Consider the following 27537-nt stretch of genomic DNA (forward strand, 5'->3'; position numbering starts at 1 on the left):
ATTAACTCTTCCTTCATATAATTGTGTTGCAATCCATTCCTCATCCATACTGTGTATAAATCCAAACTATCTCAATATATTTCATTCAGTACTGATCATCCACTTTATTTATTAATTAAATTTGTACAGCCCTTCCATCTCATCAAAAGTGATTCTGGGCAGCAAAAAACTTCCATGAGTTATAGAGTTATAAAGAGATATAACATAAAGATGGGAATACTTGAGGATGCCAAGAACATTGATTGAGAGAGATTCTGACATCTTGCCCTCAGTATTCTTTCTTGGGAACACACCAGTAGTAAAAGCAGCGGAAGGCTCCGCCCACCTGCCCAGACATCATAATTGACGATCTGTGCATGCTGTTGCGAACCAGTAGTAAAGGTAAGTAGAACCCACTCCTGGAACACACCAATGTATCTTTGAGTAATCCAGGCTCCAACGGCTGAATGACAGGTTGGTATGTAATAACTTTGCACTCATCCATTATCTGATTATGGATGAGGGTGCTAACTTGGCATGCATAACCAAAACCTGGGAGTATCTTGAGTGGATATTTCTCCTTTTGAAATAGGCCCACCTGTGTTTCAGGTTTTGCATTAGTCAAGAATCATTTGGTGGAGAGATTTAGCTATTTTCATCTGTGTGTGGTTGAGGTCTCTTAGAGACTCTTCCCCCCCCTCAAGATAGCCAGATGTGAAACTCTCTGGTTTAAATTGGGATTGGGATTCTGCTTGGGATTGTTGTTGATATACTAACTACCCTTCTGGCAAAGCATTATCCTGTTTATGCTGCTAGATTCCATTGCTGGAGTCCCTGAGGCTGATGGACCTTGGAGACTTTAACCTGCCATCTGGTAACATTAAATCCAGGGTATCTCAGGATTCATGGCCTTAATGGCAATCATGTCTTACATAATAGAGATTTGGGTACCAAATACCTAATGTTAGATTTAGTTTTTGTCTTGAAAGAGTTCAGTGCAGTCTAATGTTGCCATGGACCAATTTCTTTTTTGTTGCCCTCTGGTTGACAGGGACCCCCCACACACATGCACACATGCACACATGCACATACACACACACACATATCCTGTTAATAGACCTGCCCAAGAGACTGATGACAACCAGCAGCAAAGAGAATGGATTCAGTTACAATGGTGATGGATGTGCCTTCAAAAGACCCGAAGGACCAGGTTGGAGACAGATCATCCTGGAGAAAATCTATCTAGTGAGCTGCCCAGAGCTGCTTAAAATGGGTAGCCGTATAAATATTTTAAATATATCTATATGTCTCTTAAAGTTTCTTTCTAAAAGTTGAAAATGACTTGATGGCACACCATCAAGAAACAATATATGTTGAAATATTTTGATTTTGATTTTATACCGTCATGTTTTAATTTGACTTATAAATGTTACAAGGCAACTCAGATTCATTAGCAATCAAAGTGGCAGAAAGTCCAGCAAATAAATAGTCACCAAATGTGCTCAGAGATATTGACTTCTGCAACTCCAAAGAATTTAGTCAATTAAGGATTTCTCATGATGCTTTTAAGTAAGAGAGAAACAGTGCACACTAGCTTATCTGTCTTAGTTCTACCTGTGTCGCATGCAGCATTCATATGAATACTATATGATTTCAAATAAAAATATACTTTTCTTCTTTATTGTATTATTAAACATACTTTTAAATAGTCATGTCTCCCATTCTCCCTCTTTTTTTACGCTCTATTCGTAATCATATCCAGGTGTGAGGTGTTAACTTAAGTCATGACCTTTCAGGCTAGTAATTCAAACAAAGGAACACCTCTAAAATCTTGAGCAGTTATTGCTCTAGGGGGAAAAATGCCACAAAGAGAAGTCTTTGTCATCCTTATCCTTTCAGGCCTTCAGGCATTCTCATCAGCCCTTATTCTACCGCCAATTACAATCACATTTGTTTTCATTCGTCTGTAAAATATCTATCAAAGCAACTCTTTAGTTAGATTAAACTGTCTGGCAGGGTGAAAAATGGCTGTTGATTCTTTTACATTTACTATAAAATTGGGAATGGGCAACATCTAAAGGAGGTGATAAAGTTCATCAAATATCACCTTTGCCAATGAGATCTAGGCTGCAAAAATTCTGGGCTGCAAAAATCCATAGAATCACCAGATGGCAACAAAGACTAGCATTTTCTCTCTCTCTCTCTCTCTCTCTCTTTCCTGCCATCTAATTGTTGTTTGGAGTTTTGCAATTAGGATATGGCACTCCTACCAATGAATTTAAATATGTATATTTTTCTCTGCTGAGGCTGGTGATCAGAATTTTACTGACATTGGACTCTCTAGTTCACGGATGTCAAATTCGCAATGTCACTGTCAGGGTTCCAACCGATGTCCTAATAAAAGTAAGAGCCTCAAGCAAAGTTTGAAGAAAAATCCAGTAGTTAATTAGGAGCATAATGTCGGCATGGACCAAGTGAAGCCCGCTCTGACCCTACTCAGTTCACACCTTGCATCTGACCCTGTTTTCCCCTCCCCCCATGGTGAGTCATCAGTCACATTCCCCAACGAAGCAATTTTGCGGGTTAAGAGAAGTCACAGGAATTTTGCAGGAGAAATCACTCCGTCCAGTCATTACTGGTGGAGATGGCTTTGGCTGGCTAGGATGTGTGTTGTTTTGACTGGGATGCAAATTCCTTGATGCAGCTGTGAGGCTCCGTTCCCCATCCTCCTGCCTATGGCAACTTGGGAGCAGGTTAGGGAAGCTTCGTGAGTTGACAGTCACATTGTCATCATGTGACCTATCATGACTTTTTCCCCCTTTACTAAACCTTTAAAGTCACATTGTCATCATGTGACCTATCATGACTTTTTCCCCCTTTACTAAACCAGGGATGGGCATGGCCAGCCTGTGATGCATCCAGCCCATAGGCCATGAGTTTGACACCCCTTCTCTAGTTGGACACCATGTACAGGTTTCATGCATATCTCCATGTTCTCCAAAGTACTCTTTTGCTGTCAAATATGTCAAATAGCCCGGTTAGGAAACAGAACCAAATGAAGTAGCTTGTCAGATCATAATGTTTTTATTTCAATGGAAGGGAAAATATGATTTTAAGAAATGGCATAGCATTATTCTTATGCACATGTAGGAAGAAGTATTCATAGAAAAGTAAGGTTTTACACTTAGGCAAGAAAAGGCAAATGTACAGGTACATATTAGGGGAAAACTGGTTAAATAGTAGTAACTGTGAGAAGGATCTTGGAGTCCTACTGGACAATCACTTAACTATGAGCCACCAGTGTGCTGCAGTAGCCAAAAAAGCCAATGTAATCCTAGGTTGCATTAATAGAGAGATAGAATCACGATCATGTGAAATATTAGTACCCCTTTATATAGCCTTAGTAAGAGCACACTTAGAATACTGCATCCAGTTTTGGTCACCATATTATAAAAAAGATGTAGAGATTATGGAAAGAGTGCAGTACAGAACAACAATTATGATAAGAGTGCTGGAGGCTACAACATATGAAGAACAGTTGCAGAATTAGGTTTGTCTAGTTTAGTGAAAAAAAGGACTAAGGTGACATGATAGCAGTGCTGCCACAAAGAAGAGGGGGGGGGGTTAACCTATTTTCCAAAGCACCAGAAGGCAAGACAAGAAACAATAGATGGAAACTAATCAAAGACAGATGCAACCTATAACTAAAGAGAAATCTCCTAACAGTGAGAACAATTAAGCTTGCTTTCTGAAGTTGTCGATGCTCCATCACTGGAGGCTTTTAAGAAGAGACTAGACAGCTATTTGTCTTTATTATATTTATGAAATGTAAGGGGACATACGTTCATGGATTATCTAAAGGCTTCCCTTTAAATACCAAATAGAACTAGAGCTATTTAGCTTCAATGATTAATCCTTTCTCTTTATCCAAGTCCTACAAAAGCTAGACCATAAACATTCTCACCTCTGAATTTCATTTTGTTAGATAGGGCCTAGTGTTCAAATATGTCAAGGTCCATCTAGATCTTAAACCTATCTTCTGAAGTGTTGGCTATTCCTGCAAGTTTAGAATTGTCTGCAAATTTCCCCTTCTATTCCTTCATCTAAAACATTTATGAAGGAATTGACTGCAGGACACACCAAATGTCTGTAAATGCGAGAGGATTATCAAGTGCCCAAAATATGACCATGTGATCATGCAGTGTGTGTACAGCCATTGGAACTTCAAAATCAGGTTGAAAAGAACTCTGGGGAGATCAGACATAACTTTGAATGGTTGCTAAGTGAGGACTAGCTGTATTTTCAAGCTACATTAAGGAGGATTATATTTCAGTAAGTCAGTTTTAAGATGAGCCATGCCAGTGGTGGATTGCTCCCGGTTCGGTCCGGTTCTTGCGAACCGGTAGTAAAAGTGGCAGGAGGCTCCACCCACCTGCCCAGATGTCATCATGATCTGCGCATGCGCAGAAGCACATGTGCTCCCATTGCAAACCAGTAGTCAAGGTAAGTAGAACCCACCCCTGAGCCATACCTTTCCTAGTGTTGATGGCTCACCAGTTTTCCTTCCCTATCCCTGCCTTCCCTCTCCTTACCAACCAAGAGTTTCTGCATTTCAGGGATAGATTTGTGTGTTTATGAAATATGTTTCCTGTTTTTCATTACAACCATAATAATTCCAAAAATGGGATAAACACTAGGATGATGTAGTGATTGTGAATGACATTTTTCCCATGCTTTATGATGGGAAAAATTATCATTGCATTTCCGCTCCTTAATGCTATTGTTAAAGGTATAAGGATTTTGCTATAATAAAGAAAATTGTAGGAAATAGATATTGGAGATATTCTTATCCATTGAAGAATAAAAAACCCTTTCCTATGTTAGGAGATTTCTGCTTATATTTCTATGAAAACACATTTTCCTATAATTTCAGTTTACTGCTTGTACTTTTGTCCTCCATATTCACAAATATCAAATGAACATCATTTATATGATAAAAACACGATAACTCTCATGTTTCTCCTTAATCTTCTCTAGACTGAACATTCTCAGCTTATTCAATCACTCATCTTGCAATAACCTCCTCAATTTACTATCCACCCTCCTCTGGACATTATCCAGTGGGTTTGTGTTTTTAAACTGCAGTGCTCAGAACTAACATGATACATCAGATATAACTTGAGTAGCATAGGACCAAGTAGAATTATTAGTTTTTGTGCTCAGGAGAATATACTACTGATAGTGTAGACTAAAATGGAATTAATTTTCCTTTCCTTTGTTTTGTTTTAGCAGCTGTATCATGTTACTAGCTTATGTTCATTAATGCTCTCTCCTAAATTATAGTAAATTTGGGCCAAAAAGTCTTTTTAAAAAAGATAATCTTAAAAGAACAACATTCATGTTGAGCTTTTTATCTATCTTTGAAAAACAGCTGGTTGCACAACTTTGGAAGGATTGTTTAAGAAATGCAAGTTATTCTGGCTTCTTATCAACCATCATTATTAATACTAAATACCAGTCCATTGCTTAAGTGGACACTAAAGATGTTTCATCACCTAAAGATTTGGTCCGTCTTGCTTAATTTATGAGATCTAACAGGTTCCTAACTCATAATGGACCTATAGACTGTCAATTAATTTATCCTGCAGAGTATTTAAGAGGCAAGTTAACATTGGCCCTGTGGTGTGCCATTTTACTTTTAATTAAATGCAGTTCAGCTCAGAAATGATGTTTTATACCTTTTCATCTTCGTCTTCCTGTTGTAACATTTCTGCAACTTCTTCGAGATGCTTTGGTGAAATTTTAATTTTCCAGTGTTTTTTGATCTGTTTTATTAATGTTTGTTCTTCATCAAAAATTGAAATGGTGTTCTTGGCAATCTCTTAGATTTAAAAGGGGTTAACTGTATGCCTGTGTTTCTTTAATGCTTGGCTGCAAATTCTGTTAAGAGGCAGAAAAAAAAGGAATCTCCACACACACACATACACCTTCCCATGAAAATAATAAAAATATGCCAAAGCACACTGAAGAACTCTTTTACAATTAACCAAATATTAATAGGAGAGCTCATAACATATTTTTAATGTTATCATTGCCATTTTGAGTTACTTTAGGCCCAAAACGCACACCAAGACCTCCAGATGAACTGAGGTGATGTTCTTCATGTCAATACAAAATGTTCTTGAAGCACAAATCCCAGCTGCACACTGTACCATTTTTAGTAAACGTAAATTTTCCTGCAATTTATGTATTCTACACGGGGATGTCTTTCAGTCTAACCCAGAAACTGAAATGGGTACAAAACTCAGCAGCTGGGTTGGCCTTTGGAAGAATTCCAAAAGGCTCTATCACACCAGTGCTAAAAGCATTGCACTGGCATTCAGTTTATTTCCATGTGAAATGCAAATGCTGTTTATGAATACTTTGAAGCCCTATATATGACTGGGCAGGGATTAATGGAGAGAATGCCTCTTTCTATATAGTGTCCTTCTCCTCATTTACTGAGATCATCTGAGGACATTTACCTTGAGTTGCCATGGGATTAACTTCAGTGATCCAGAATTAAGCCTTCTGTGTACCCACTTCAGTTCTTTGGAATGCTCTCCCTGCTGAGCTGAAGAGGCTAATCCCTTGGCTGAATTTTCCAAAAAGCCCCCAAACCACATAGTTTAAGGCAGTTTTGTAATTAGTGTTTTAAAATGCTTTTGTTTTGTTTTGCTTCGTGTTTGCGACCTGCTAAGATACCTTCCATGGGTAGCAATATATGTTTTATAATTAATAGATGAAATAAATTTGCATTGCTACATTTTTTCCAAAGTTTGAAAACAAAAACTGCCCAGTGAATAACACTGATTAATGACAAACCTGCCCCCCCAAATAAACCAGACACAATGACCAAATGAAACATGTAGCAGATATTTGCTTTTTAAGTGAAAGATTTGCTTCCTCCATTTTTTTTTTAAATTGGCTTTTGATTTTATGTTAAAACAATACATTTCAGGTGAATTGAGGTCTGTGTCCCTCTTTTGCCAAAAATATGTAGCCTTTGCCTCCCAACCTATCAGAAAAAAAGTGTCCTGCCTCTTGGTGCTAGCCATGACCCAGCAAATCTTTCATGACCTTATCAGTGAGAAAGGAGAAATTGTCTTTTGATATATTTCAAAATCATTTATGAAAGAAAGCTGCCAAATATCACCTTGCCAAATAAAGCAAAGAGTGCACTTTAGATTTAATAACAATCCCAAAAGAGGATTTTTTCCTCCACAGGATCAGAACCATGGGTGAAATCCAGTAGGTTCTGACAGGTTATGAAGAACCGGTAGCAGAAATTTTGAATAGTTCGGAGAACCGGCAAATACCACCTCTGGCTGGCCCCAGAGTGGGGTGGGAATGGAGATTTTGCAATATTCTTCCCCCAGGAGTGGGGAGGGAATGGAGATTTTGCAGTATCCTTCCCCTGCCATGGTCAGCAAGCCACACCCACAGAACCAGTAGCAAAAGAAATTGAATTCCACCACTGATCAGAACTATTATCAGAATATTCAAGTTTTCTTTGTTCTTCCTTTAGGATGATGATGTCTGATGGGGACCAAGCTTGGATGCCTTATGAAAAGCAGACTTTTACTTCTTGCTGGATATAATCAAATGGAAGTATGGCTTGTTTGCTTCTCATTTACGTCTGAAAAGCTGTACCCTTCAGGAAATTTATTACCACTGTTCCTCATTTCTTAGACATATAGTAAGAATTTACCAGCGATGTTGTTATTTTAGTGTACAACTCTTGCAAAGTTTTATTCAAGTGGCTTTACTGGACTTGATTTTCAGGCCTAAAATACATTCTGTATGGTTGTAATGTTCTCTTGAAACATAAAACAGTAACTATATTATTTCCTTAAGTAGAAGAATTCAGGACTTCAAACAACTTTGCCAAAACATGTAGTTAACTTTAAAAAAGAAGAAGAAGATAACGCAACAAACATTAAGAGATGATAAGGAGGAAAAATGCCTGGGTTAATTAAAACTTCCCAAATGAAGAAAGTAGATAAGAACATCTCATGTAAGAGGAAAATCCAGCCAACCCAATTATGTCAGAAATAAAAAACTCTGCTTTAGCTACACAATTTCAGATATGTTCTTTATACCACTGTAACTTTAACCAGCAAGTAAGATCAGTGCATTACATTTTATTTTCTTAAACACAAAAATAGTGAGAGGAGTGATTATAAGGCAAGGTAAGCTACAAAGGGGCACTGGATTTCAGATCATCCTTTTTACTAATTCTGTTTAGAAATATATACACATTGAATTACTGGTCTTATGCAGATCTTTTTAAAGACAGCTGTTAAATGCTCCTGCTTCCAGTAGATTGAGTATACAATGAAATCTCTCTTAAATAAACCCCAGAAGATCAACAAAACATGTTGCCGAGCAGAAGTGTATTTTAAATAAAGGTCAGATCTACCATTAAAGAGCTTTGCAAACCTTTGCTTAAGTCAGCAAACAGTTTGGGGAGGTGGGCTTATTGAAACTTTGACATTGTTTCATATAAGTGAGAACATAAAGTTTTTTTAGCTGAGCAGTAAAATACAGAATTCATCTGAGTTGTTTTGACAAAGTCATATATATTAGACTATGGTATATTGGATGAAAAGATGTAATATAGATTGAGATCATATATATTTATGTCACAACAAAGTCAAGGTGAATGTAGATTTCAAAAATTGTTTGTTTGTTTGTTTATTTGTTTATTTGTTTGTTTGTTTATTTATTTATTTATTTATTTATTTATTTATTTATTTATTTATTTAGCATATGGCATTGTTATATTAGCCAGGAGAGTGGTGTGGTGGCCTAGAGGTGGTGCTCTCACCTCCCACTCAGGAGGCTGTGAGTTCGATCCTAGGTAGAGACAGATATTTCTCTCTCTGGGCACACTGAGAATATATCTGCTGAAAAAAACTCCACACTGGCGACAGGCAGGGCATCTGGCCAGTATACACTCAGCTGCATTCAATTGCCCAGACTCCACCCCAGAAGGGATTATGGGGTCGTTAAAAGAGGATGATGATTGTTATATTAGCCAGGAGACTACAATGCTAATGCAGAGTAGTAGTTTGGTTGCCTGTTTACCAGCTCTGTAGTTACATGCTTTCATGCTTCCCAAGGTGCACCACAGGAGGCCAAACTAGCTCCCCACCAGAAAGAAAGCTGAGAGGCTTTTTCCTGCAGCAGCATCCAAGGCCTTCTCCCTCCACCCATGCCACCTGGAAAATAGGTGTCATAACCAGGAAGGTTCAGTGCTGGCCAAATTCCACATGAAATGCTGGCTCATCTCTCTACCGAAGTGGTACCTATTCAGTGGTGAAATTCAAATTGTTTTACTACCGGTTCTGTGGGCATGGCTTGGTGGGTGTGGTGTAGCTTGATGGGTGTGCAGGGGAAGAATATTGCAAAATTCCCATTCCCTCCCCACTCCTGGGGGAAGGATATTGCAAAATCTCCATTTCCACCCCGCTCTGGGGCCAGCCAGAGGTGGTATTTGCTGGTTCTCTGAACTACTCAAAATTTCTACTACTGGTTCTCCAGAAACTGTCAGAACCTGCTGGATTTCACCTGTGTACCTATTTATCTACTCACCTAGAACATGCTTTTGAACTGGTAGGTGGGCAGAAGCTGAAGTGAGTGATGGGAGCTTACCCCGCCATGCAATAGACTTGAATCACTGGAGCAGAGGCCATCTCCAGCATCATTAAGCCACTGAGCCACAGTGACTCTGTATTTTATTAGATGTGCCATACAGAGAATATAGAATAGAAAACGGCAAAATTGTTTCCTAAAATCCCTATATGGTTGTTACCTCAAGGGGGCTTTTTTAGAAGAGAAATGATAGTTAAACAAAAATGGTTAGCCTATTTTGATTTCCTGTAATTTATCCAAGGAGAGTTTAACTTAATATAAAGGTTTAAGCTGGACAAGAAGAATAATGAACTTGAAAAGGATATGATTAGATTTTATGTAGAATTCCAGGCAAATGTAGATCATATGATTGCTAACATGGACAAACTTTTATTGACTATGGAAACAAAGGACAAACAAGTAGAAGATTGGGTGATAAAATATCAAAAAATTGGATATAATATACAGTTGTACCAATGGGAGAATATGTGGAAGAAAGGGTTGAAATTTACATTAAATTATAAACTTAAAGGCAATTTCTATGAAATGATGTATTCCAAATATTTGTTGAATGGTATATTTTTCATCTCTGTTGGATATTTATTCATTCATTTATATACTGATTTTATTATTTTTACAAATAATTCAAGGTGGTGAACATATTCCTCTTCCTATTTTCCCCACAACATATATAACATATAGAAAATGTTGGGATTAATATTTATTTTTTATTTAATTTTATTTATTTTAAATTTATATACCGCCCTTCTCCCTGAGGACTCAGGGCAGTGTACAGCCAGAATTAAAAAACATAAAATACAAATATTAAAAAACAATTAAAATATATATAAATTTGGCCCAAAATTAAAAATATAAACCAATTAAAACATTTAAAATTTCTTCTTAAGCCAGCCCGGCTTGCTGGAAAAAGTGGGTTTTAAGGGCACGGCGGAAGGCACTAAGGTCTTGGATTCTCCTTATCTCTGGGGGCAACTGATTCCAGAGGGTAGGTACCCCCACAGAGAAGGCCCTCCCCCTGGGGGTCACCAGCCTACATTGATTGGCTGATGGCGCCCTGAGGAGGCCCTCTCTGTGGGAGCGCACGGGACGATGGGAGGTCGTCAGTAGCAGCAGGCGGTCTCAAAGATAGCTAGGCCCGATGCCATGGAGTGCTTTAAAGGTGATAACCAGCACCTTGAAGCGCACCTGGAAGACCACTGGGAGCCACCTGGAAGACCAGCAGCTCGCGCACTGTTTTAAAATATGTATTTTAAAACAGAAAATTTCAAAAGTGAGTGTATTATTAAAACCAGGAGCTTTCCTTCTGGGCTTCATAGACAAATGGAAACATCTTAACAACTTCATGTTTACATATAATAATGGCAGCAAGCCTTTTATATGCTTAAACGTGGAAAGATTTACAAATACCTATAATGGAAGAATGGACAGTGAAGCTGGAGAATTATTGGAAATAACAAAATTGATAGCCTTTTTTTTAAAGTTTTTTTTTTTTTAAGACAAACAAACATTTAATACATCATTCATTTCTTCCATGTGACGGAAGTTCGGTGTTATTTCCAAAAACTTCTTCCCTTCTCTTATCTCTTCTATCTTCGTTCTCACCAAGTCCATTACAAAAGTTTTCCACTAATATAATATTCTAGTTACAACATTTTTTTTCAATCTCTTTTAGTTTATGTTTAGTTTAGTTTATTTGATTTGTATACCGCCCTACTCCCGAAGGACTCAGGGCGGTGAACAGCCAAACAATAAAATACATAGATACTAAAAATTTAAAAACCAGATAAAATCAAATTAAATCACTTTGGCCCAGACAGATTAAAACACCCCAATAATTTAAAAACAGATTAAAATTTACATATTTAAAAAAGGGAAGAGATTAGGCCAAGCCTGCCTGATGGAATAAAAAGGTCTTCACAGCGCGGCGGAAGATGCACAGATCTGGGATCCTCCGTTTTAAAACTTATTTATATCTCTTTTCTAACCAATAGTAAAATTGATTCCATATCTTAAAATATTCTGAATCTTCTCTTTCTTTTATCATCATAGTTAATCTATTCATTTCTGCACAATCTAAATTTTTTTTAATTACTTCTCCCTCCTTATGCATGGTCACTCATGCCCTCATCACTTCCCGCCTGGACTACTGCAATGCTCTCTACATGGGACTCCCCTTGAGGAGCAGCCGGAGGCTTCAACTGATGTAGAATGCAGCCGCACGGGTACTTATGGGGGCGACATGGTGCTCCCACGTAACACCTCTCCTGTGCGAGCTGCATTGGCTTCCGGTGGTCTTCCGGGTGCGCTTCAAGGTATTGGTTCTCATCTTCAAAGCGCTCCATGGCTTATGGCCCAGTTATTTACGAGACCACCTTCTGCCACCAATAACCTCCCACCGGCCAATACACTCCCACAGAGAGGGTCTCCTCAGGGTGCCTTCAGTCAGGCAATGTCGGCTGGCGACCCCCAGGGGAAGAGCCTTCTCTGTGGGGGCACCCACCCTCTGGAATGAGCTACCCCCAGGGATACGACTGATCCCAGACCTCCGTACCTTTCGCCGGGCTCTGAAGACTTTTTTATTTCAGCAAGCTGGGCTGGCTTAAAATTTTTAATTGGTTAATTTTATGGGTAAGGGGTTTTAAATTGGGGGAAGCCAATATAGATTTAATTATGTTTTAAAGTATTTTAATGTTTATATTGTATGTTTTTAATCCTGGCTGTTCACCGCCCCGAGTCCTTCAGGAGAGTGGCGGTATAAAAATTTAATAAATGAAATGAAATGAAAATGATGGTATATACTCTGCTTTCCAACAAAATTGATAGTCTTGATGAAAGAAAAGACGTTGACAATTTTTATTTCTACTTGGAAACCACTTTTGCACTTTTTGTGAGAAATTGAGGGAAAAAAGGAAAACTTGATTTTTGGATTTGATTATTATAATTGTATGAGAGTATGAAAATAATGTAGACAAATGTTAATTTTACAGTAAGAGTTTAGTGTATGTTTTTAATCTATGTCTGTATCAAAAAAAGTCAGAAGTCATTCTTTTTCAATCTTTCTTAGTTTTTTCTACTTTATTCTGTGCACTTTTACTCCTTTTCTTTTCTGAGTTTTCTTTTTTTAAAAAAAAATCATGTTTTTTTGATTATTTTTTATTTTTGTACCACACACACAAACACACACATAGTTTGAGTCATTCTATTCATATATTCTCATGTTCATCATATTTCAGAGTTATTATGTTATCTACATCTTGTAGATAACTTGATGTACACTAGAATCGAATCGAATCGAATCGAATCGAATCGAATCGAATCGAATCGAATCGAATCGAATCGAATAGAATAGAATAGAATAGAATAGAATAGAATAGAATTTTTTATTGGCCAAGTGTGATTGGACACACAAGGAATTTGTCTTGGTGCATATGCTCTCAGTGTATTTAACAGAAAAGTTATGTTCATCAAGAATCATAAGGTACAACACTTAATGATAGTCATAGGGTACAAATAAGCAATCAGTAAACAATATCAATATAAAACATAAGGATCCAAGTAACAAAGTTACAGTCATACAGTCATAAGTGGGAAGAGATGGGTGATGGGAATGATGAGAAGATGAGAAGATTAATAGTAGTGCAGACTTAGTAAATAGTTTGACAGTGTTGAGGGAATTATTTGTTTAGCAGAGTGATGGCATTTGGGAAAAAACTGTTCTTGTGTCTAGTTGTTCTGGTTTGCAGTGCTCTATAGCGTCATTTTGAGGGTAGGAGTTGAAACAGTTTTTATTCAGGATGCGAGGGGTCTGTACATATTTTCACAGCCCTCTTTTTGACTCGTGCAGTATACAGGTCCTCAATGGAAGGCAGGTTGGTAGTAATTGTTTTTTCTGCAATTCTAATTATCCTCTGAAGTATGTGTCTGTCTTGTTGGGTTGCAGAACCAAACCAGACAGTTGTAGAGGTGCAGATGACAGACTAACAATTAAAGACTGAAAGCAATTGTTTTATCCTCTTTAAATGTTTGTGTGTGGGTATGGGTGTGCATGTTTTCCCTTTTCCAAAGAACATTGTGAAAATTTTATAGCTTTTCTGTTAAGCTATCTGGGAAGCAACCATGTCATATCTTTATTGTTCGACTGAAATACTGTCAAATCATTAGCAATTATGAAAAGCAGCATAGGGTTTCAGTCTTTCAACCAAATGGATGGAATATGTTGCAAAAATTGTAAGTCTTGTAACAAAGCTTCTGAATTACTTTAGAATTACTTTCACGAATCTTCTAAATATTAGTGGATTAAGAATAGCTTCCAGCTAGAGCTACAGGCCCAGAATGTACTTTGTACTTGCTGAAACTAGGTAATTACATTAATAAATATGAATGGGAGAGAAGGACTATTGATGAATAGTTCTACTTTCCAATTGTTACCAACTATAAGACTTGGCAATGGAAAGCTCTGCTGCATTTTCCTAGCTGTAAATCCTTTTTCTTTTCCAATGAAAGTCAATGAAATACAATTTTCTTGATTGATTTGTAAAGACAGAGAAGAGCCTGCAATGTAGATATGTCATCTTTACGGTTTGTTGGTACAAACTGATATATCTCTGAGTTACAATCATGACTGCATAGATAGGACAACATCTTGTCTGAATAATTCAAGCAATTTTTTCCCACTCAGGCTAGTGAACTGGAAGGAAGAATCCACAATGGAAAGGTAGTATCACTTGTTCATAAAAGATGCATGCAATTCTGAGTACACTTCGTAAGGATCATTTGAGGCCAGAAAAAAATTATAACATGAAAAAAAGATTTGAAAAAGTTGACACTGTCATTTACAAAATATGATCTTCAGCTTTATGGAAACAGTTGGATATGATGCTTTACTGGTTTTTAGATCTGGAATACCACAACCAGGCTGAAAAAAACTGGACAAAAACTACATTATGATAGATAGAGATACAGAGATCTGTTTTCTCCCATCTAAGGGTCATATGGGTTTTTCCAGCCCAGAGTAATAACCCCTTTGTAGAAGGAAAATCTGCTTCCAAACTAATTCAAAATCTATACTTTAAAACTTCAATGAAAAGTAGTAATCCCCTTTCACTGTTAGGGACCACTGCATTGAGTAACTGTAGTGTAAGATGTTCTTCTAAGAAACTTTGTACATAAGGTGGCATGTGTGAATTTTCATCTGTCATTTAAAAATATCCCAACTTTCTGTTCAGTGAAACATAATGAGAACACCTAAAGCCATCTTTGGTTTGGTTTGGTTTTTCTTTGTCTCCACAAACATTAGCTAATGCTGCCAGGGAATGGCACCTTGGAGTCAAGTTCTGATTTTGTGACCAGCAGAATCTAAGAGTAGTGAATGTATACAACTGTGATTGTCTATGAGAAATCATAACAAGTGTCATTCCCATTGCCACCAAAGCTGGAATGAGGTAAATGAAATGATAAATATTACAAACAAACATTGCAGGAGGCATAAAAAAAACCCTGGGAACAGTAGCAGCAAAATGAGTCATTTCTTGTCAGCAAAAACTGTAATGTGCCTAAAGGTGACTGAAGCTCTTTCAAACCATGTTTGGAAGAAAGATTTTGTCAGATATAAATGCCTTATTCTCCAATGTGTAAATAGTGTACAGACAGGGTATCAGGGGTTAATTTATTCTTCACTTCTTAATGTATTCATAATTCACCACTCCCACATATAGCTCCACCCATTGTATATATAAGGAGCTACCTACACCATTTCCCTTGCTTCTATCTGTGAATATTCAGTGAATATAGAATGCCTAATGTAAATAAAAGAATATACAGTTAAATCTTTAACTCTTGTTGATCTTATTGAGTCTGATCCTGAAAGTATTGCAACAAACTGGTAGCAGAGGATGGTTAATTGACTCAATAAAAAGCCTTAAAATGTCTAAGAAAGATAGGCCCAACACCAGGGCCTACAGCAAAGAAATGGAAACGGAACAAGAAATAATCAACGAATCCACGAATGCAATTTCGAGAGAATCCGAAGAATACACCACTGAAGACGAAGAAATAATTGATGACCAGGAGGAAATCGAAATAGAAAATAACGAACTCAGGTCAGAGATATTAAAACTATTAAAAAGCCAGAAGAATGATGAAAGCCTCATCGCGAACCTCCAAGATATGCTAAAGAACAGCGGAGCAGCGAGAGAGAAAAACATCACCAATGAAAAACCCAGAGAGCCAAAAATAGTGAGTAATATGACTGCGGAGAAAATCATTACAAAGAAGAAAAACGATGATCCCGCGCAAAAATTTGAATGGCAGCCATCTTGGTTTCAACCGGCCTCCAAGATGAACGAAGAAGAGCCAATCAGCAATCTCGATTCAAAATTTCTGGCGCGAAAAATATTACCGGACAACGAAAACGAAAAGGAAGATTCAAACACCTCAGAAGAATCAGAACCAGAAAGCGAGGAAGATCCAACTAAACACCAAATAAAATCAGCGATGAAAACGCTCTTTGCTGCATTTGGGCCAAAACTGAAAATTACTAAAAAGACACTAAAAAAGCGAACGAGCAAGCCAATGCCTCAAGACCTGCCCGCTCCCATCCTGACTACTAGAGCGCTGACGCCGGAACCCAGAGAGCCCTGCCGATACCGCCCTACGCCGCAGACCGAAGCAAGCACCAATGCTTTCAATAGAAGAAGAAGAACAGCCACCGTCGCCAGAACGCCCAAAGTCGAACCAGAGACCGACTCATCTGAAGAGGAGCAGAACGAGCGGGCCGCAATGAGGAGAACCTTCCACGACGACGCCGAAGAAGAAATGGACAACGCGCATGCGCGAAACTACGCTGACGATCCGGGAAGACATGAACAGGAGAGAAGATCATGCAGACTCGTAGCGAGCATCCCCATGCCGTTTTGCAATTTTCTGCATTTACGAGACCACGGACTACCTCAGGTTGTAAGTAATGGACCCAATAATGTCGGAAATTTACCCAGTGACTTCCCAAAACTAAGGGTTGATGGCATTAATTTACAAGAATGGTATCAACAGCTCCAGGTTGTCTTTATGAAGGAAAACTTACTGTTTTTTATCACTAGTCCCCCAAAAAGACCTTGGACACTAAAAATAGATTGCTTACACCATAGAGCTTTTTTCTTAATAATATCTAGTGTGTCTCCTGCAATGTATCACAGCATTAAGCCAAATTTGACTGTTTCAGAAATTATTCAATGCATGTTTAATTTGTTTCACAGTGACAGTGTAGCCACCACCACAAGGATATCTAAAGACTTCTTTTCATCTAGGATAAAACCAGGGGTTTCCATAAGTGAACATTTAATATCTTTGAACAAAATAAGAGCTGAACTGCATTTAAGGGGGGAAGTGATTTCAGACCAAACAATGAAAAGTGTCATTATCAACTCACTTGACCCATCATGGGACAATTTCATGTCACATTTAGACACAATCAATCTAGGGTATTTATCCATAGAAAGTCTATCTAACAAATTGATAACAGAAGATAATTCTAGAAGGAATCGTTCTAACTATCACACAGAACATAAACCATATAGGAAAGTAGCTTTTCAAGAAAAATATAGTGGAACATTTAAATGTCATAATTGTGGATCCAGGGAACACAATAGAAGAGATTGCCCAAAAGTCTTAAAAGAAAGATATAGATCAGAATACAGAAACAAACACGATTATAGACAGCCTTCCATAGAAAGGCATAGATATAGGAGCCCACCAAATCACAGAGAGAATAGAGGGGGCAGAGACAATTCAAAGGATAGAAAGTCTGGTTCACTGAATGGATTAAATAAACAAGACAACACTAACACACAACAAAGTGAGAACAATAATTGGCTTATTGATTCTGGAGCAACTAATCACACCACTAATAACAAAAGTATATTGTCTTCATTTGCAGAAGACAAATTTGTAATTAAGGTTGCTAACCAAGAAAAGGTTCAAGTATTAGGTAGAGGAAATGTAACCTTGCCTGGTTTAGGAAAAATAGAGGGGGTATTACTAATACCTGAAATACCTCATAACATATTAAGTGCCATAAAACTAAGCAGAGATTCTGACATTAACATTGTTTTTTCAAAAGGAAAGGCAACTTTGGAAAAGAATAAAATAAATGTAGGCACTGTGGTGACTAAAGGAGGACTACCTTACCTAATAACAAAAGAAAAATGGTTACATAACATTGATTCAAATATGGAAGATTGTATTGAAATAGATGATGAGAATGTTAGCAACAGTGACAATGATGAATGTAAAATATCTCATGATCACACAGATGCACACAACGATAAGAAACCAAAGATAGGTAAACCAATTCATGATGAGTGTGCTCACATATTGCATAGAAAGTTAGGACATGCCAGTTTTCCTGTAGTGCAAAAATGACTGAACACGCAGAAGGTGTTAAAATAAAGAATTGTGAAAATTATCTGGAATGCTCAGTATGTAAATCTACAAAACTAAAAACTAGTCCCAGGCCAAGAAAATCTACCAGATCAACTAACAAAATTTTTGATTTAGTACACATGGACTTAGTTGGTCCATTAACTCCATCAATCACTTATAGGAAACGTTACTTCCTGACAATAGTGGACGATTATAGCCGCTATGGATTTGTTTACACACTAAAACACAAAGATGAAACATTTCAAAAATTTAAAGAATTTTACAAACGCATAGAAACACAACACAACATCAAAATAAAACAAATTATGACAGACAGAGGATGTGAATTCATGTCTAAAGAATTCTCACAATGGTTAAAAGACAAAGGAATGTTACATTACACATCTAGTCCATTTTCTCCGTTCCAAAACGGGATTGCAGAGAGAAAAAATTCCACATTACAAACCATGATTAGATGCACATTGGAAGATGCTGGCTTAAGCAAACAGTTCTGGTCAGAAGCCTTACATTATTCAAATTACACACAAAATAGAACATGGTCCAGCATTATAAATAAGACACCATATGAAGTGATGTATAATAGAAAACCAAAACTAGCGCACATGCATATATTTGGAGTCACAGCAGACGTACACATACCTAAACAATTAAGAAGAAAGGGAGAAAATGTGTCCAGGAGACTCAGATTTATGGGATATGAGACTGGCACTAAAGGATACAGATTCATTGATAGTAACAACAAATTTATAGTCTCCAGAACAGCTGTGTTCCATGAACAAGCTAACTGGTCTAAATTACATCTTAATGAGATATTCCCAAATAAACATGAAGATACAAAATCTTATGAGAAAGGGACTATAGAAAAACAAAATACCAACAAATATAAAAACAAAACCAAAACTTGGACAAATAGCCAACTCAAAATAAAGACAGATACACTAACAAAAAAGGAAGCAAGATATTTGCATGATAACGATAGTAAACCAGAGAAAATCATTAGAAACACCAGAAATCAAATGCCAAATAAATACAAGGATTATGTAATGCACATGAATAGTGAACCAACAACACCCAATACATACGAGGAAGTGTTAAAACTTCCTCACGAAGAAAAAGAAAAATGGGAATTAGCAATGAAGAAAGAGATGGAAAGTTTACAAGGACTAAATGTATTTACACCTGCATCTGCACCTAAAGATAAGACAATTATTGGTACCAGATGGATATACAAAATTAAGAATTTAGAGGGAGGAAATACTCTATACAAAGCTAGGTTGGTTGCACAGGGTTATGCACAGAAATATCCAGAGGACTATACTGACACGTATTCCCCCACTGTAAGAACAGAGAGTGTCAAAACAGCTCTAGTGGTAGCTTCAGCACTCAATCTAGATGTATTCCAATATGACATACAGACTGCGTACCTACACGCAAAATTAGATAAAGAAATATACGTGAGAGCACCTCATAGTCCATACACAAACAAAAATGAGACTTGGTTGTTAAACAAGAGTTTATACGGGCTAAAACAATCTGGTAAACGATGGTATGATTGTTTAGTAAAAGTACTTAAGACCATGGACTTCAACGCTACCACTGCTGATAATTGTTTCTTTGTCAAGAGGGGTGATGATTACGTTGAATTTGTATTGATTTATGTGGATGACATTTTATACATAGGAAAACATAAGGAAAGAAGAGAAACTTTTGTAACTATACTAAATGAACATTTCTCATTGAAATCTTTAGGCAAGGTAAACAAATACCTTGGTGTCCAAATTAATAAGACAAAAGGGGGATTCAAACTTACCCAGAGAGATAAGATCATAGATCTTTTAAATAAATGCAACTTAAACAATGCCAAACCTTGTGATACCCCTATGCAAACTGACTTTCTAAGGAATTCTGATGAATCTTCTCCCGAGTTCAAGGATAATACATTCTATAGATCAATCATAGGTTCACTCCTTTACATATCTAATTGGACTAGACCGGACATCACTTTACCACTCAATTTATTATCTAGGCATGTCAGCAAACCAACAATGTACCACTGGGAAGCTGTTAAAAGAATTTTAAGATATTTAAAAGGTACACTAGACTTTTGTTTAATGTTAGAACCTAATGATATTAAAGAACCAAAGCTTACGTGTTATGCAGATGCAGATTGGGCTGGAGACACCTCATGCAGAAAAAGCACATCTGGTTATGTATTTCTCTTAAATGACTGTCCAGTCTACTGGTACACTGGTAAACAAGAACTAGTGGCTACTTCAACAACAGAAGCGGAATATGTTTGTTTATCCAAGGCCGCAAATAATCTTGTATGGTTTAATGATTTAATTTCAGATGTTTGGAAAAAACCTGCTCTGCCTTTTGTTATGCATGAAGACAATAAAGCAGCCATTGAAATATCTAGATCTGATGCCATTGGACAAAGGTCCAGACATATAGATATAAAATTTAAACATGTGAGACAATTATCTCAGGATGGATTTATTAAAGCGGTGCATTGTGACACTTCAGAACAATTAGCTGATATATTAACGAAGCCTTTACCTTCTAAACAACATAGATACTTAACCTCTAAGTTGTATGTTTTGTATTGTCCTGAATCTGAATGTAACTGGTGTTGTATAACGAATCGGCATTTAGAGGGGGATTTGTCAGATATAAATGCCTTATTCTCCAATGTGTAAATAGTGTACAGACAGGGTATCAGGGGTTAATTTATTCTTCACTTCTTAATGTATTCATAATTCACCACTCCCACATATAGCTCCACCCATTGTATATATAAGGAGCTACCTACACCATTTCCCTTGCTTCTATCTGTGAATATTCAGTGAATATAGAATGCCTAATGTAAATAAAAGAATATAGAGTTAAATCTTTAACTCTTGTTGATCTTATTGAGTCTGATCCTGAAAGTATTGCAACAGATTTACTGTTAAAGTAGTGCTTATAAGGAGTCTGAGTAAGACCTGACAACCCAATGAAAGGCTAGCATTCCAAATATAGATGCCCCTACTGACAACTTTAATCCAGTTTCTCCTGCAATGCACGTCAAAATAGTGATGGAAGCATTGCCCAGTGATTACAGCAAATGGGTAGAGCAAGTGACCAATGGGAGCTTCTCAGATCTCAACCCTATACGGGATCATATCTTCTCAAAAAAAAAATGGAAGAAAGAAAAAAACATTTGAAACTATGGATGACTTTAAGCGGGAGATATCACTAAAATAACACCATGAGAACATGGCAGAAAAAAATGGTTATTAGGGCATTTTGATGTGGGGAAGAGGGCATGGGGAAATAGCCCACAAAGTTATTTAATATTAATAACATATGTAGCGTCCTTTCCCCAAGCCTATGGTAAGGAGGGGAATAACATAAAAACTCATCTACAATTTCTTGGAAATTTATTCCCTTTGGTAGCATGTATTCTCTAAGTCCTCATAAGTTTTTTTGAAATATGGAACCATCTTCCATGTGTTCCAGTTCCTTAAGCTTAAATCTATCTTCTATCCATCCTTTTGAAACGTGGCATTAAAGCATCTACCTTGGCACAGTAGGACAATTAGCTCCACAGCCTTGTTTTACAAAATACTTGTCTGCTTCTAGTGCACCAACACTCCTGCTTTCTTCACTCTGCCTCTCTGAAAATTTATCCTTGACCAGATTTCCAGAGCTGAAATAAAGAAGGTTTTATAGTGAAAAATATAAGAAGGTGGAGAAAAAAAGATTACTCAGGAATTGGCTAATTTGGATCACTGCACACAGTATATTCTTAAATCTGCAGGAAACAGCAGGCTCCTGAAGCCTCCTGAAACTCACACATAAAGTGATTTATATCAAAGGTAACATTCACACAGAGGCTGCTTATTTTGATAAAAAATGTTTTAAAAAAGAATCAACCTACCACTCCTTCCCTCTCCAACAATAAATGTAACAAAATGAAAACCTGGAAGTTTTTAAAAAGTTGATATATGAGGTTGCATACAAGATTCCTATTTGGTCCCCAATAAAAGAACGTATTCATCCCTAGCTTTGGCAGCTTTCTGTGTCAGAGGTCTGCTGCTGAGCTGGAGGCTCAGACATTCCTTACTTCTCTTCCCCCAAATATTTTCTTCTTACCACAAAGCCTGCTGCTATTGATATAAACTGCCCACTCTCTGATTTATAACACTGTCTCAGTGACTACTCTGATTAGAACTAACACTGTGCTGAAATCTGCCTTGCAATTTCTCACATTTTCTTCTCTGTTAAAAGGGACTTCTGGATTCCTTTTTTACTTATTCTTAGGGTTTCTCTAGGTAAAAAGACTAGGTAAAAGGATGCGGTGGCTCAGTGGCTAAGATGCTGAGCTTGTCGATCGAAAGGTCAGCAGTTCAGCGGTTCGAATCCCTAGTGCCGGATAACAGGGTGAGCTCCCATTACTTGCCCCAGCTTCTGCCAACCTAGCAGTTTGAAAGCACGTAAAAAATGCAAGTAGAAAAATAGGGACCATCTTTGGTGGGAAGGTAACAGCGTTCTGTGCACCTTTGGCATTTAGTCATGCTGGCCACATGACCACGGAGACATCTTCGGACAGCGCTGGCTCTTTGGCTTTAAAATGGAGATGAGCACCGCCCCCTAGAGTTGGGAATGACTAGCACATATTTGTAAAAAATTGCAAAAAATATATATGATGGGGATGTGCATTTCCATCTCTCCACTTTTAGGAAAAAACTTTTTCCCAGTTTTAGAAATGCCATTAGAGAACTTTCCAGAGTTTCCTTTATAATGTCTTCTTTGGAATATATATGAAATATAGAAACATAAGGAGGGTGCAGACCACAGGAGAAATTGCTGCACAATAAAAGGCAGGGTTTTACCTGCTTAATTTTGCTCCTAATTAAATGTCTATGGAGATTCTCAGTCATCCAGGTCAAAGGTGCATTTTTCAAGAAGCAATTGGACTTTCTGGTTTTTCTTTGAAGATATTTCACTTCTCATCCAAGAAGCTTCTTCAGCTCTCCTAATTAAATTTTATTTTATTAAGAAATAATAGGAGGATGTGGGCCTACATGAGTCCTGGAGAACTGGAAGGTAGACACTCCATTCATGAAAAATTCACTAACATGTGCTTCTCTTTTGAAATATATATCAAAAGCTTGGCCTTAAGTTAAATAAATTGGTAGGAAAGAAATCAACATTTTTTGTTCTTCATTGCACTACTTAGAACCATTGTCAGAAGGATTTGAGATACAATTCCGTGATATCTTTGGTTTGTATATTATTGTTTTGTTGATATACTGCCTACCGACTTCTGCCACCAGTAGCCTCCCACCAGCCAGTTCGGTCCCACAGAGAGGGTCTCCTCAGGGTGCCATCGGCCAAGTTATGTCGGCTGGCGACAGCCAGGGGGAGGGCCTTCTCTGTGGGAGCCCCAGCCCTGTGGAATGAACTGCCCCCAGAAATGCGTAAGATCTCTGACCTCCATATATTTCGCTGTGCCCTTAAGACCCTACTGTTCGCCAGGCCGGGCTATCAATGTAATGATTTAAAATTGGATGTTTTAAATTTTGGGGGGTTTTAATATTGAGATGAAATTATTTAATAATTTTAAATTATTTTAATTGTTGTTTGTCTTTGTGCTTTTAATAGGCTGTACACTGCCCTGAGTCCTTCGGGAGAAGGGCGGTATAGAAATAAAATTATTATTATTATTATTATTATTATTATTATTATTATTATTATTATTATTATTATCATCATCATTATTATTATTACATAAAAGGTAAAACAGTAATAGGAAACATGCAAACTCCCTCTCTTTAAATTTCCAGGCAAGAAATACATCTAGAAATTTTAATAGATTAAAAACTAGAATCTGTTAGGATATTATACTGGAAGCAGGATTGGGTCTGATTTGTTTTTGAATGGGATTTCACTAGACAAATTCAAAACTTTGACTAGATGGGAAAGACCAAAAACAGCCCAGAAAAAAAAAAGATAAACCATTTCTATATTGTTGTAAAGAAAATGTAGTATTAAATAATACTGTCCTTGCTATTACGATAGCAGTAAATGTAGCATAGGTTCAACTAAGGCTGGAAACCTGCACGGTTTTTCTGGTGGACTCCCAAGCACCCCAGCTACCCTTCCCAAACCCACCATCATTCCCCCGTGCACTATTCCTCTCTTACCTGGTACCTCTCACATTATTCCCATGACCCCCATGTACCCTTGATTAAACCATCCCCCCCATGTACCCTACCCAACCTGCACAACACCTCTCACCATCTCCTGATCTACACCCTCTACACTCTCTCATTCCTTTCCACCTGGCAGCAGCCACTTACCTGTCTGCTGATCTTGAACCTGCAACTTCCTGCTGATGTCCCCACTGATTTTCTCCCTTGTATATTATTCCCCTTCCCCACTGATTTTCTCCTTTACCACAAACAAAGTAAATGGGGAAGCTGGCAGGAATTCGAGGGATTCGAGGGGAAGGAAGGAAGGAAGGAAGGAAGGAAGGAAGGAAGGAAGGAAGGAAGGAAGGAAGAAAGGAAGGACAGGATTATAGGAAGGGGAGAGTAGGTAGAGAGGGAAGGAATCAGGGAAGAAAGGAAAGAGGAGGAAGAGATGGAGGAATTTCTTATCAACTTGCCAATTTCCCAGAAGGAAATTCAATGTGGAAATCAGCAGGAAATCGGAAGTTGCCTCTATTCCCTTTCCTCTTGTTTTTTTGCTTACCCACGGTCATTCTGTTCCCCTGTATAGATAAGGAAATATTTATGAAATGATGACTCAACAGGGCATGTGTTGTTTAGTGCTTACTACATTTGGGAAATGTGATGGAGAAATTTTAAGATATACAAATGTTAGTCAAAAGGTAGTGTGTAGTCTATTACATGAAACATATTTTTGCTTCTAATACAAATAAGTTGTATGCTTCTAACAACTTTCTTTATATGTAAGTGAGAGCTGGATATGTCAAGATAAGATAAAGTAAATGGAATGCAGTGGGAATTGGGTACTTAAGAACTGGGTCAGGTGAACCAAAAGAGATGCGGTCAATAATGAATGAATGTGGATTGAAAACAGAAGTGAATAGCCTTGAATAAAGGAGTAAAAGAATCATGTTGGTGGGGCTTGGTCACATAGTGAAAGGCAGAGGACTACATTGGAAAACAAATTTATGAAAAAAAGAGTGAGAGGGTTAGAGCAGGGGTGTCAAACTTGCAGCCTGGATGCGTCACGTCACGTCCTGGCCACGCCCACCCCCATTTTAGCAAAGGGGGGGAAGTCGCAATACGTAACCTGATAACAACATGATGCCATGGGTTTGACATCCCTGGGTTAGAGGAAGGGGTAAGACTGAGAAAGTCATGGTTGGATGGAGCTGAGGAGATTCCCAGAAAGGGAAGTGAAATGTTTAAAGAAGCTAAGAAATTAATCCATGTTTTGAGATGATTTGCAAGAATAGAGAGTTAGGCAAAGATATAGAATATGGTGTTGTATAGCCTCTTTGGCTATAGATTTATTTTTCTTACTCCATGCCTTAATTTCTTTAGCTTACTATTTTTATTTTCTTACCTTTGTTTACCTTGAAAGGAAATAGTGTCATGGGTATGTGTGAATTTATGTATGTTATTCATTTTTTTAAAAAAAAATATATTCATGGAAATTGATTTTTCTTCCCACCTTCACCAATCAGTGGGCATTTGAAAGGAGTCAAAACAATAACCATTCTTCAAAGACATTTGCAACAGTACCTAATAATTAAACAAACAAATAAAAGGGGAGTGGAGAAGATTTTTCCCATACTAACTACAAATTCAGGTTTAAAAGCAGTTGAAAAAAACTTTCCTTGTTCTTGGAGACATTCAGCTTAATCCATCACAACTTTCCTTCAGGATGAATTTTGGAAGTGGATTTGCACTCTGAAGAATAAACTCTTTTAGAGTATGAAAATTGTGCAGCTCATACTTTCTAGTAAGACTTTTTGTTAAATCATACAGCCATCTCTAAGAGGAAAAGAGACTTTAGCTAATTTATTCACTTTAGTGTTTCAGTTTCTCTGACAGCTGTTACCTATTTGACTGCAAAACATTGTTTGTCCTATTTAAAAACTAGAGCTCATAACTTAGTAATAAAATGTTGGCATTTAGATAGCAAGGACTACTCCTTCAAAACAAGAAGGCCTTCTTGGAATGCTAACATTTTGAAGTGTTCATGTTACAAAATGTTTAAAAGGGAAAGAGCTTGTGACAGCAAGATATTTGGAAGGATTTTAGAAACTCAGTTCACTCATTTCCTCCAAGGGTATGTTCTTAAACTATTTATTCACATTCAATCAAGCTTAAAATATCTAGAATGAGTTTGGTTGCTTGTGTGCCCCAGCCATTACAGATTATGTACCCTATGATGATTTTCAGCAGAATCAGAGCATGTGTCAATCATGAAAACCTTTATGTTTGCTCCAGTTCCAGAAGAACAGGACAACATTTAATGCACATTCAAGTAAATAAAGTCAGGTTCCAGATCAATATAAACTGAGACTGAGCTGAAAGAAAACTGATTACAAACAAATAAGATTTAGATGAAGATCAAATAAAAGAGTTGTTTTTTAAAACAAAATCCAGGCATGTCTTCCTCTTCCTCTTCCTCTTTATAGTTAATGATGAAGAACATGTGAGGAAATCATATTGAAAAGCAAGAGAAAACCATCTTACAGTTGCAGATCAGAGATTTTATGTCAAAAGAAAAGAAAGAAAAAAACCGAGAGACCAGTGGATAGGAACTTCATTTCCTTTTTTCAATTCATCTCCTGTTATAAAATCCACTGAATGGAACTTGTTAATTGCAAAGTTGATTGCTGAATTAGTTTGGTTTAAAGAAAAAAATACAACTGCTGCCACTCGTCTCTCCCCCAATCCCCCCCTTCCAGCTTTGCTGAAGGATTTTAAGGAAATTTCTTTTCTGACTACTAAGATAATATATATAGATATATTTCCATAAAGCCTTTTACTTGATTTGACATTTCCAAAGCCTGTGGGCAAAGTGCAATTATCTCCTTGGAGAGATACCATCTCCAGATGACAAAACCGGAGCTGAACATTTGGCCCAAACTAAGCTGTCTTTGCCACAACCCTTGTATCAGGGAAGGCGATCTTTGGCTGCTGCACGACAATGAGGCTGGATGACTGGAGGGGCTGGTAACAGAATACAGAATGTTTTATCTCTAGGTCACAAGTTCAAGACCAGCTGCCAGTGATATTAATTCAAAGCTATTCCTTGTGACGGCTGGTAAGATACAGGTTGGTGGTCACAGTTGGTTTAGGATTGCCAGATGTTCTCTGTATAAAGGAACATCCTTTCTTTTAAATGATATTCCTTTTCTTACATAGTCCAGACTCCAGAGAAAATTACAAATGC

The 27537-nt window shown here is 37.4% G+C and overlaps 1 long non-coding RNA gene across 1 annotated transcript; it reads left to right on the top strand.

Annotated features, from left to right (window-relative positions):
• The first annotated feature begins 386 nt into the window (after positions 1–386).
• LOC117666135 (uncharacterized) lies at positions 387–8099 on the top strand. Its single transcript, XR_004591644.3, has 2 exons — positions 387–453; positions 7547–8099. It is a non-coding gene; the product is annotated as an uncharacterized LOC117666135 (long non-coding RNA).
• Positions 8100–27537: the final 19438 nt, after the last annotated feature.

Source organism: Pantherophis guttatus, chromosome 1, assembly GCF_059756535.1.
Source record: "Pantherophis guttatus breed Tessera chromosome 1, ASM5975653v1, whole genome shotgun sequence".
NCBI lineage: Eukaryota > Metazoa > Chordata > Lepidosauria > Squamata > Colubridae > Pantherophis > Pantherophis guttatus.